Here is a 13,319-nt window from a genome sequence, read left to right as displayed (position 1 = left end):
GGCCGAGCATGAGCAACATCTCCTATTGGTATTGCAAAAGCTTAGAGCCGAGCAGCTCTTTGCCAAGCTCTCCAAGTGTGAATTTTGGTCTGATGAAGTACAGTTTCTTGGCCATGTTGTAAACAAGATGGGTATTCATGTCGACCCATCCAAGATTGAAGCAATCAAGAACTGGATTACGCCATCCTCTCCTTCTGAGATTCGTTCCTTTCTGGGCTTAGCTGGTTATTACCGGCGTTTCATTTCGAACTTCTCAAAGATCGCTTTGCCTTTAACAGCTCTAACGCACAAAGGTAAACCGTATATTTGGGGCTCGAAGCAAGAAGAAGCCTTTCTGACGCTCAAGCGTTTGTTGTGTGAAGCTCCTGTTCTTGCGCTACCTGAGGGTAATGATGATTTTGTCGTGTATTGCGATGCATCCAACCAAGGTCTCGGTTGTGTTCTTATGCAACGAGGCAAGGTTATCGCTTACGCATCAAGGCAACTTAAGGTTCATGAAAAGAATTATACAACTCACGACCTCGAGCTTGGTGCAGTTGTTTTTGCCTTGAAGATCTGGAGACACTACCTTTATGGTACTAAGTGTATCCTCTACACTGACCATAAAAGCCTTCAGCATATCTTTGATCAGAAGGAACTTAACATGAGACAACGCCGATGGAACGAACTCATCAGCGATTACGATTGTGAGATCCGGTATCATCCTGGTAAGGCTAATGTGGTAGCCGATGCGCTCAGCCGAAAACCCTGCCAGCTTAACTGTATCTTGCCGCGCACCCAGCTTCACTTCGCGCCGATTCAAAGCAACCTTGAATCGCGTATTCGTGACGCACAGCGCGCATCCATCAGTAATGGTAACCTTCGCGCCGAGTTAGCGTGTGGCGCGGAAGCGCATTTTGTCCCTAATCTGAGTGGAATTCTCTGCTATCTCAATCGCATCTGGATTCCCTTTGATGAGAATCTTCGCGCTGATATCCTGAGTGAAGCACACAAATCTCGATATTCTATTCATCCTGGCGCCGATAAGATGTACAAGGATTTGCGCATTACTTATTGGTGGCCCGGTATGAAAAAGGATATTGCTGTGTTCGTAGCTAAATGTCTGACTTGTTCTAAAGTAAAAGCTGAACACCAACGCCCATCTGGTTTGCTCGAACAACCAGAAATTCCTACGTGGAAATGGGAATGTGTAGCGATGGACTTTATTACCAAGTTACCTTTGACAGCAAGCAAACATGATAGCATTTGGGTAATAGTGGATCGTTTGACTAAGTCTGCTCACTTCCTGCCCATTCGTGAAAACTACCGTGTTGAGCAACTCGCGCAGCTTTATGTCAAGGAAATTGTCTGCCGCCATGGTACTCCTTTGAGCATCATATCCGATCGCGATGGCCGTTTTATATCTCGCTTTTGGAAATCTCTCCAATCTGCGCTAGGAACTCGCTTGGACATGAGTACGGCATATCATCCTCAGACTGACGGTCAGTCTGAGCGAACTATTCAAACTCTTGAGGATATGCTCCGATCTTGTGTTCTTGATTTTGGAGGTAATTGGGATTCACACCTGCCTTTGATTGAGTTCTCTTATAATAACAGCTATCATTCCAGTATCGGTATGGCCCCATTTGAAGCACTTTACGGTCGTAAGTGCCGCTCCCCGATTTGTTGGAACGAAGTGGGAGAAGCTCAAATCACAGGACCCGAACTTGTTCAAGAGACAACCGATAAAATCGCCAAGATCCGTGATCATCTGCTGACTGCTAGAAGCCGACAGAAGAGTTACGCAGATCGCAGACGAAAACCTCTCGAATTTCAAGTTGGTGATCTTGTTCTCCTCAAAGTGTCGCCTTGGAAGGGTGTTGTCCGCTTTGGGAAGAAAGGTAAGCTTGCTCCTCGTTATGTTGGTCCATTCAAGATTCTCGCGCGTGTGGGAAAAGTTGCCTACAGACTTGACCTGCCGCCCGCGCTCAGTAATGTGCATCCAACGTTCCATGTATCCAATCTCAAGAAGTGTTTAGCTGACGAGAACTTTCACATTCCACTTGATGAAGTTCAAGTTGATGAAACTATGCATTTCGTTGAGAAGCCTGTTGAGATTATGGATCGCGAGGTAAAGCAAACCAAGCGCAGTCGTATCCCTATCGTGAAAGTTCGTTGGGAGTCCAAGCGCGGAGCCGAGTTTACATGGGAAAGGGAAGATCAAATGAAGATCAAGTACCCGCACCTGTTCTCTGCGCAACCTACTTCGAGATAAATTTCGGGACGAAATTTCTGCCATTGTGTCGTTCACGGCCGTGTACGTCCCGTTTATTTGGTTGGCTACTAACATGGAATCCACGTGGGCTTCCAAGTTTTTCACTCCCATCTTACGTGCAATTCTCAGCCCGGCCAAGAATGCTTCATACTCGGCTTCGTTTATCGTACTTGGAAAATCCAGTCGAATAGCGTAAGTGTATTCTTGGCCTGCTGGGTTGGTTAGTTTCAACACTGCGCCTGAACTCTCGTTGCTGGCTGCTCCATCAGTGTAGAGTCGCCAGACATCATTGATGTCTTGTGCTGGGGGGGGGTTGAGCCTCCTCCTGGCACTCTTTCTCCCGCGAAGCGGGGACTTCTGCAATAAAGTCGGCCAGGACCTGGCCTTTTATAGCTGGTCTTGGCTTGTACTTTATCGCATATTCCCCCAACTCAATTTCCCATTTGGCTAGACGTCCCGATAACTCGGGTTTGCGTAGAACGTTTACGAGTTTGAAGTTGGTGAGAATGGTGATTGGGTGACCTTGGAAATATCGTCTTAGCCTGCGTGAAGCCTGTACAAGTGCTAAGACTAGTTTTCCAGGGTGGAGTACCGGGTTTCTACGTCTGTTAGGACACGGCTAACATAGTAAATAGGCATCTGGATACCTTTTCGCTCTACTAGCAGGACTGCCCCGGTTGCTCTCTCTATGGCAGAAAGATATATGATTAATTCCTCCCCCGCTTCTGGTCCTGTGAGCGTTGGGAGTTCGATCAAGCGTGACCGAATTTCCTGAAAAGCTGCTTCCGCTTCTGGTGTCCAGCGGAAGTGCGTTTTCTTTAAACAGTTTCTCAATGTTGACACGAATGGGAACGACCTATCCGCATGGTTTGACAAAAAGCGGTTAAGTGCGACTAGGCGTCCATTCAGTGTCTGGGCTTGCTTGATAGTAGTAGGTGATTCCATTTTGATAATGGCTTCGACCTTTTCAGGGTTTGCTCTGAAGCCATCTTTAGTAACAATGACTCCCAAGAACTTCCCTTCTTCCATCCCAAAGGAACACTTGCTCAGGTTGAGCTTCATGTTTATCTTTCTGAGCGTGTTGAAAGTTTCTTCGATGTCTTTCAACATCGCTTCTGGCTCAGGGCTTTTGATGACCAAATCATCCATGTAGACTTCCAAGTTTCTCCCAATTTGGGCATGAAACTCTTTGTCCATCAGGCGTTGGTATGTGGACCCTGCATTCTTAAGTCCGAATGGCATCATTTGATAACAAAATGTGCCATCGGGCGTCCGAAATGCGGTTTTGTCCTGATCATCTACAGCCATGTGGATTTGATGGTACCCCTTATATGCGTCAAGGAAGCATTTAAGGCGAAACGGTGCTAATGAATCCACTTTGAGGTCAATTTCAGGTGACGGGTAACAATCTTTGGGGCATGCTTTGTTTAAATCTTTGAAATCTATGCACATGCGCCATTGTTTGTTAGCCTTCGGTACCATAACGGGATTTGCAACCCATGTTTGATATCTACTAACGCGTACGATGCCCGCGTCAAGGAGTTCCTTGACTTGGGTTCTACACGCGTTAGCTTGTTCCGCCCCCATTACTCTGCGCTTTTGTATGACTGGCGTAAAAGCCGGGTCACACTTGAGCTTATGCTCTGCCTTACTTCGAGGTACACCAGTCATGTCAGCTGGTGTCCACGCAATGATGTCAGCGTTTTTCTGTAGTAAGCGTTTGAGCAAGGTGCGTGTAGGATCAGTGATTGTTGGGCCAATTGTAACAGCCTGGTCAGGGTATTTGCCATTGAGTGCCCATTTTTCTGGTTCGGTGATGGTTGGTTTAGCCATCTTTGGTTTGGGTTTAGATGAGACGGATGCGATGCATACCTGGGGGATACCGATGATCATCGCTACACCCTCAGCAGTTGGCCATCCCATCATGCCGTGGACTGAAGATACCACGGCGTTGAATCTTGCCATCCCGTCTCTCCCGAAGAGAATGTCGTATGTGTGATGTGGCTTCCTCATTACGACGAAGTCCATGTCTTCTGTGCGGGAGTATTTCCCGTCCGTGAGGATGACGGGGAAAGATAGGATACCCAGGGGGGTGTTTGTGCTGCCGTCGAACCCTTCCATTGAGGCGTAAACCGTTTCCAGGCGTTCTTTGTCTTCGTCGTCTAGCTTGTCGAAGAACTGTCTGTACATAACCGTTGACGAGGCGCCGTTGTCAGCAAGAGTGCGGGAAGTTATGTAATGCCCCAGCTGGCTTTTGATGACGATAGGGCCTTCCTTGCTGGGTCCTCCTGGCACTCGCGGGAAGCGCACCTCAGCTTCCTTCCATTCGCATGGTTCTGTCGTTCGTCTTTTTCTTCCTCTGATGTTGCCATGAACCATGTGGATGCTGATGTCAACGGGCTTTCGTCCGTTGCCTTTATACCGGTTATCATTCCTTCCTCCATTCTTGATTGATGCCACAAGGTGTGCAAGTCTTCCATCCTTGACGAATGTTTCAACAATATCCTTCAAGGATGTACACTCCTCTGTATTGTGACCCTTTGTCCCGTGGAAGTCACAGGATTTGCTCTGATCTGCATTAGGTCGCTGCCGGATCATTGGAGCTTTTGGCCATGGGAGTTTTTCGGTGGCAAATATCTCCGTGACGTTTTTGGTGAGTGGCGTCCACCGGTGTTTTCGGCTTGAAGGGTGCGTGTTATACTTTCCGCCAACAAGAGGGCGAGAGCTGGATGAGGTGTCAAAGTTTACCCTTGACTGCCAAATACCTAGCTTCCTCTTTTTGTTCTGCCGGGCGATCCGAACATTGTTTTCTCTGGTCCTCTGCGTGTAGAGGTGTGTACTCTGGGGAAGATCCCTACCCAGTTGCTTCTCCGTCTCGACAAAGCGCTTGGCCGCCGTCATGATGGCATCCATGTGGATGGCATGCCGTCCTTACCCGTCAACGTGCGGATAAGCTCTGGGTATTCGGCGCCCTGGATGAAAGCGGCGCGAACAAGATCTTCACTTATGTTGCCCAAACTCAGCTTTTTGGAGTTGAAGCGAGTGATGAAGTCTAGTAAAGATTCATCTTCCTCTCTCACGCAGTTGAGGATCGTCCACTGCTCTTCAGTATATTTCCTCTGTTGACTGAAGTGTTGGCTGAACTTGTGTTGAAAGTCCGCCCAATCATAGATGTGGTGGACCGGTAAACGATCAAACCACGCCCTGGCCGCTCCAACCAGCGTCATCTGGAACATAACACCACGTGGGTTCTGTCCAGTTACTGACGGTTGCCCCCGCTATGAATCTGTTCAAATGATCATCTGGGTCGGATAGACCATCATAAGTGCCGATGTTGGACATCTGTTTGGCACTTCTCGGAGCGATTGCTTCCGCAATGTCCCTTGCAAACTTGGATGTTCCCGCATTTAAAGCAGTTGGTCTAAAGGTTTTGGAGAAGTCGCGTGGGTTTCCTCCCGCGTTCCTTGGTTTGAAGGTTTCTCCGAAATTCCTTCTTGGTTGGAAGTCCGTTTCTTTACGCTTCCCTTTCGCCCTATGGCGAGGGTTCGCGTTAGTGTCGGATTCCTCCCGATCATCGTCCGAGTACTCGCACTCACTGTTCATGTTGAGCTGTTGTCGAGTGCTTCCGAATTCGTCAGCCTGTTGGAGGGAACGCAAGCGTTCATCCAACTCAGCTTGGAATTCCTTCTGACGTGCTTCGGCCCACGCATTAACTTGATCGAGTGTTTGGCGAGGGAGCCTCGTCTGTTTCTCCAACTGGGCATCTGTGAACCCTAGTGAAATATTGTTTACTGCACTTGCCCCGGCTTGGGTAACCGGGGTAGTGTTCGTAAAATTTGTGTAACCGCCGGTGTTCCCCCCAGTAGCTGGGGTTGTGGTTACCGGGGTTTCTTGGTCACTTACTGGCCTTGGGACCGGAGTAACGTTAACTATTTTTTCAGAAGTTTTGAAAAAACTGAGAATTAGTTCTAGCTTTTATGCACGGATGGCGCCAATGAAGAAACACTAATAGACCCCGGGCAGACTATGGATAATCTGGGGGTTAAGTAATGTTTCCCACGAGGGTTAGGTCCGGCAAAGAAGGATGTTCTTCAGATGACCTGCAAAACAGACACCGTGAGCTCGTCACTGAGAAGGGGGGTTCCTCATTGTGACCACCCTCCGGCGTGAGAATCAGACTAGATTGCTCTGAATATAAGTATATATTGAGAGAAATAGCTAGTGAAGGTAAGATACAAGATGATCCTACCGTTCCAAGGTGTTGGAGTATTTATAGCCGAAGGTAGGTTTCCAAGCAGGTACAGCCAGCTGTATAATATTCCTGTTCTACTAACTATGGGCTACGCACGTGCCATGCTGGTTGGTGGGTAGGCAGCGGCTGATAGTGACAAGGCCGGCTGTGTACTGTTCCCTTTCCACCAACTGCAGGCTATGTGCGTGCCACGACAAGGGTTGGTGAGTAGGCAGCGGCTAATAGTGACAAACAGTACTAGAGCATGCTCCTCCTCGTACTGTTGTCGGTGAGCTGTCACCCTGTGATTGGTTCATGGGCTGCTTTGGTCAGATCTTGTCTATTTTGTCCATACCTTGGCAGGTATAGTACAAAAGATCTTCCAGAAGCATACGGACTGGCTCATTTGGGCGGGAGTGTTCTCGCCTTGCTCATTCCTTCAGGTGACACTGAATTATTGAGTTAGTGCCTTGTGCGTGTAGCCTTGCTATTAGTGCGGGTAGCCTTCCCTGATGGCTTGTATCCGCAGCTGCGGGGACAGGCGGGGTACTTCACCATTGGGAGGCTTTCCCTGCGGGAACAGCTGGGGTACTGCACGTAAGGTCTTAATCTCTGAGCATGGTGGGTCCTGCGGAACCAGTTGGTCCTTGCGCAGACGTCCCTCTTCAAGGTGAGTCTTGCGGGACCAACTGGGCTCTGCTGGGACCTACCTCTTCAGTTTGCTATGGAAATAAGCGAATGTTATGCATTAAAATCAAACGTATCAACTAAATCACAAAATTATCTATTATTAAATTCACTCGTCGAATCAAAACAATCAATGGTATCCGTATCTTTAAGTTGCTGACTCATCGTACACCTATCCTAAGTACAATAGCTAGATGAAACACAACAACTGAGCAAGATTAAAATGAAATCACCTTTATCAGAACACCATATATATACAAAGAGTTTGAAAACATTAAGAAATCACCAGCAGGAAAACATTAAGCATGCAGTTAGATGCAGTTTGCTTTATAAATAAACGAATACAACGTATCAAAAACTAACTAATGTAATCACAAAATTACCTATCATTTCATATCCAAAATGCTGCTATATATAAGCTATAAGGAAAACTATAAACTACAACTGTTACTAATGACGTTAGATCTATATTACAAGTGCAACAATCAGACTTGCATAGCTGATGAGGTTCGACTTTTTATTTTTTTGAACGACCAACAAAACTTTATTAATTAAAAACTTGTATACCTGAGGAGAAGCAAATGGTTAGAGTTTTTGGTCTAGCAGAAACGACTGCAACGCCAGAGTGTTTGTGAAGCCGATTTATTGTAGAGTGAGACGTAATGTGAAGAGGCAGAAGGAAGATGTATGATGTGAAACTGAAAACTCTCAAAATAACCCTTAAAATATGTACTGAGAAGACGCATTGGGAAAATAAACGATGATATTTTTTAACCAGTCAAAATGTGACACGTGTAAAGGTACTGACACACCAGACGAGATTTTTAAAAATCTCGTCTGGTCCGACCATATTTTTAAGTTAATTAACTTTTTAAAAAACCGTCTCTCCAGACGGTTTTTTTATGTTTCTCGTCTGGTCCGTTCAAATCATTATTAATCATAACTTCATCTTCTTCATCTTCATCTCTCCGCCGCCACCACCTCCACGACCACCGCCACCACCACAGCCAACCTCTTTTTCCTCGTATATATATAACCCTTCTTCAAATAATCACAAACCTCACCCATACATTATAAAAATAATAATAATAATTGAAATCAAACATCAAACATGAATTCCATGTTCAGTTCCTTCGATGCTTTATCCGCTGAATTTGTGGGTAAATCTTTTAATTACTTCAACAGAAAGTCTTCTGCTACTGCTAGTACCGTTGTTGTTGACCAGAAGAAGGTGAAGCCGGAGACCACCGGTAACGCCGCCGGTCACCGGAGCAACGGTGGAAATTCTGCACGGTGGGCACCGGAGTTTGATGGGCTTAATTGCTTTGAATCGCTGGTGTTTAATTAAGGTTTTATCATCGCATCCCGATCCTGTTAAGGATCGAAAGAAATTTTGTTTACGTAATTATCTGGTGGATTTATTGGTTGTTTAATTGATATACTTTGTAAAGAATTGAATATATATAATATTATTGTGGTTATTTGAAGAAGGGTTATATATATACGAGGTAAAAGAGGTTGGCCGTGGTGGTGGTGGCGGCGGAGAGAAGAAGATGAAGATGAAGATGAAGAAGATAAAGTTAGGATTAATAATGATTTGAACGGATTAGATGATAAACATAAAAAAAACCGTCTGAAAAGACAGTTTTTTAAAGAGTTAATTAACTTAAATATATGGTCGGATCACACTAGATTTTTAAAAATCTCGTCTAGTGTGTCAGTACCTTTACACGTGTCACGTTTTGACTGGTTAAAAAATATCGTCGTTTATTTTCCCAATGCGTCTTCTCAGTACATATTTTAAGGGTTGTTTTAGGAATCTTGATATAGTTAAGATTATTTTTTTTTCTCTCTCCTCATTTGGATCATTTTGGGAATTTTCCCTTTCCAATACCATTGCTGACGTGGATTTTATGTTTTTCTTAACAACGTGGATTTTATGTTTAATAGTGTGAAAAAGTGGTATATTAAAGGCGAATGTTCATGTGTATTTTGATTTTAACCTAAGAACGTAGAAAATAATGATAATTTATAAAAAAATGTGAACTAAGAAACAATACCAATTTATATAAACAATGATTTATAATAACAAAGATAAAAAACCTAAAAAATACTACAAAATAATCAAAATCAATAACAAAATAATAACAACAAATACCAACAAAAACTTATAGCAACAAAAGAAAAAATATAATAATAACAACAAAATATAAATCATCAAATACTTGTAACGTCTCATAATCGAAAGCTAGAAAATACGAACAAAAAATAACAACAAAAACCTATAAAAATAAACCTAATAATAACAACAAATTGGTTCTCACAGTTTTCATGTTAAGAATAAAATGTTGATTACCATTTACTACTCGTTTTCACATTAAAGTCAAATCGCTCTATTTTTATAAATCAATTGAATCAACTTGTTGATTCATCATTTTGCAATCTAAATCATATTTGGTCTATACGACTTTACACAAGCTTCATAGTAACTAAATTTAGACCACCGACCACAAACTTTTCGTGGTTCGACACCCTTCTTACCCTAACTAGTTTAAGGTATTTAAGACACACATTTTCTCTATCTTTAACCGGTCCGACGACGACCGATCAGACATATGCGATTCTAATTATTTTATTATTATTTAATACTCAGCTGCAACTGTTAATCATGTGTGTATACCAATTTATGCCTAACGTGTTATATGCTTATTTGGTTGAATCTTCGTAATAGCCATCGCCATTTCTTCTGGCATTGCGTTTATCGACAACTTATTTACTAGTTTATTTGGTTGGACCGTTGTAATAGTCATCGCCCAATTCATCTGGCATCGCTCTTATCGACAACTTATTTATTTGCTCATTGATTAAATTGTTTATCTCACTTGACACATTTTGCAATTTTATTTATTATTATATATTCACAAAATCTGGTGTTTTACTCACTCAACCTAGTGTTGACTAAATTATTGTATTTTTAAGGCATATACAGGTCATCGTGTAATATGATTTCCAAATTTGTTTGAAGAAGCTTATGATTGCATGCTAGAGAGAAGAAACAAGAACTTGAATTATATTTTGTTTTTATTTATGTTATTTATGGAGTATGCATATTGAAATTTGAAAATTGTTGGATTATTTAAATTGGAATAATAGATATTATAATTCTAAATTTTGCATGCTAGTACCTTGAGAGCTGTGAGCAATAAGCTCATGCTAGGGATAAGATCGGGACCGTCCGTACCTGTACCTTAAATCAGTAAATCTTGGTACCCATACCCGTACCCAAATTATATGGTACGGGTATGGGTACAGGTACGTTGGGTACGGTACTCACTTTGGTACCTCTCTGTTCTTTTTTTTTTAAATATCCACTAAATTAGGTAACGGGTACGATATCGACAATCAATTATCTATGATGCCAAAACCGTAATACCATAACGAGAACCATAATACCACCACCAAAACATAATACCAAAACTAAAAATGAAACAAATCAACCACAATATCAAAATCCATTCTCTTTTCCTTTTCTTTGTTATTGCTTCCTTAATTTTTATAGAAAAACGAGAGAGAAAACTAATGCATGTTATTTAATGATATACACAATTACACATACATGAAATAAAATATATACGAATACACAATATATGAAAACACACATATATTGAGAATGAAGTTATTCAACTAATATATATATACTATGTTTTGAAAATCACGCTTGAAAGTTAAGTTATGAATGCTGGAAACCTAATAAAAAACCCTATATATTCTAAATGGGTACTGGTACCCGTAATACCCGTACTTGTACCTATACCTGAAAGTACCCGTACCTATAATCAGTAAATCTAGGTACCCATACCCATACCCAATAGACATGTATGGGTACAGGTACGGGTACAAGTACGGGTACTGAACAGGTACGGGTACGGGTATTCGGGAAAAAATGCTCATCCCTAGCTCATGCCCCACATTTCCGCCATAGGTTGAGGTGTGACAGGTATCATGGACTTTTACACCCATTTAACGGAACAAGTTAGCGACCATCAGTAAAGTAACTGTCACATCATCTGAAATAAACAGAGTTAATGATTTGTTAGTCTGAGATTGTTATTAGTAATAAAATTGAAAGTTGGGATTGGCCGTAGTTAAATTGTTAGTTGAGGTTATTATTGACAAATAGCTAATAGTAATATGCTTCGGGTTCCGTATTAACACCCCTAAATTTCTTTCAACATGGTGCAAAGACAAAGGTCTAAAATATAACCAATATTTAAGTCAAGGGACTAAACAAAACAATACATAAAAGCATATGCACTTGATGTCCGATTTGTTTAGTTTTACTTCCGAATGTATATGCTTTCCACATCCCATCACCATCACCATCACCATCACCATCACTCTCACCACCACCACTCCAGTCCACCCTCTTCCACCGTAATAAGCATGACCATTTCCCATTTTACCCTCACCATCACCCTCTACTTATTCGTCCACACCACCACCTCCACCACCACCGCCGTCAACATCACCCACCTCCTCTCCCCATACCCAGATCTCTCCGACTTCTCCGCCCTCCTCTCCACCACCACCGTCGCCACCGACATCTCCCACCGCACCTCCCTCACCCTCCTCGCCGTCCCCAACGCCATCCTCAGATCCTCCCACCCCTCCCCGTCATCATTCACCATCGCTGACGTCATCCGCTACCACGTCTTACTCCAATACCTATCCCCCACCGACCTCCATCGCTTCCCACCATCCGGCAAACTCATCACCACTCTCTTCCAAACCACCGGCCGAGCCACCAACAACTTCGGCTACGTCAACGTCACCCACGACGCCCAAACCAACACCACCACCGTCAGATCCCCGGCGGCATACTCCCAGCCACCCAACACCGCATCCGTAATCTCACTTATCAAAACCCTTCCGTACAACGTCAGCATATACACAGTCAGCTCCCTAATCGTACCATTCGGACTCGATCTACTAGCGTCCGAGAGTCGTCCGCCGTTAGGGTTAAACATTACTAAAGCTTTAATTGACGGCCATAATTTCAACGTTGTGGGTTCAATACTCGCTGCATCTGGGGTTGTTGACGAGTTCGAATCCTACGAACGTGGTGCCGGGATTACACTCTTCGTACCCACGGACGACGCGTTCGCTGATCTACCGGCAACGGCTAACTTTCAATCTTTGTCCGCGGATAAAAAAGCCGACGTTTTAAAGTTTCACGTCCTGCATTCGTATTACCCGCTCGGGTCGCTTCAATCGATTGTGAACCCGGTTCAACCAACGCTAGCTACCGAGGAGAAAGGCGCCGGAAGCTTTACTTTAAACATTTCTAGGGTTAACGGCTCGGTCGCTATTAACTCCGGCATTGTTCAAGCTTCGGTGACACAAACCGTGTTCGATCAGAACCCGGTGGCAATTTTTGGGGTTTCTAAGGTTTTGTTACCGAAAGAAATATTTGGGAAGAATGCGATTCTTGCTAGCTCTCCGCCCAGTGCGCTGTCACCGATTACGTCACCGCCTGTGGATCTTCCACCCGAAGTGTATGGGCCGTCAACGCCACCGGCGGCTAGAGATGAATTGCACTCACTGGCAACGGTACGGGGTGTTAATTTCGGTGTTTTGTGTATAGGATTGTTATTGTTGTATGTATGTGTATGAGCTTGTATCGATTTTGGCGTAACTTATATATGATTTAGTCTATAAATTCTTGATGGAAAAAGGTTTAAAAGGAAGCATTTGCGAAAACACAACCATTTTCCGCCCCTCATTTTGTGTTGCCTTTGGTTTTTCTTTCTTTGTTTCAACATTTAGGTTCATGTTGTAAAGAGTTAGTTATCTCTTTTTTCTGCAAGTTATTAAATAAAGTTGAAGTTGAAATCTCCTAGATTGAAACATGCATTTTTAAGACAGTTTTTTTGGGTGAAACTTGAGTGGTGTTTCTTGAATTGTTGCTAGAAAGTTTGACATTGTACAAAGTACAAATAAGAAGTTATATCTTGCAAATCTTGAAACTTTGAGTGTGTTTTGCTATGTTTGAATCGAATCAAGATGATTAGTCTAGCATAATTCGATCCGATAGGTAATCTATATGATTATATACGTTTGGAAGTATATGGCTACGACGAATCACAT

At 43.3% G+C, this 13,319-nt stretch overlaps 1 pseudogene; it reads left to right on the top strand.

Moving 5' to 3' along the window:
- The first annotated feature begins 11,615 nt into the window (after nt 1-11,615).
- On the top strand, nt 11,616-13,080 carry LOC143612692 (fasciclin-like arabinogalactan protein 4 pseudogene; annotated as a pseudogene).
- Nucleotides 13,081-13,319: the final 239 nt, after the last annotated feature.

The sequence above is a fragment of the Bidens hawaiensis genome, unplaced genomic scaffold (genome assembly GCF_021521415.1).
Source record: "Bidens hawaiensis isolate Kalapana, Puna unplaced genomic scaffold, B.hawaiensis_p1.1 tig00035213_1, whole genome shotgun sequence".
NCBI lineage: Eukaryota > Viridiplantae > Streptophyta > Magnoliopsida > Asterales > Asteraceae > Bidens > Bidens hawaiensis.
This window is presented reverse-complemented; position numbering and strand designations above follow the sequence as displayed.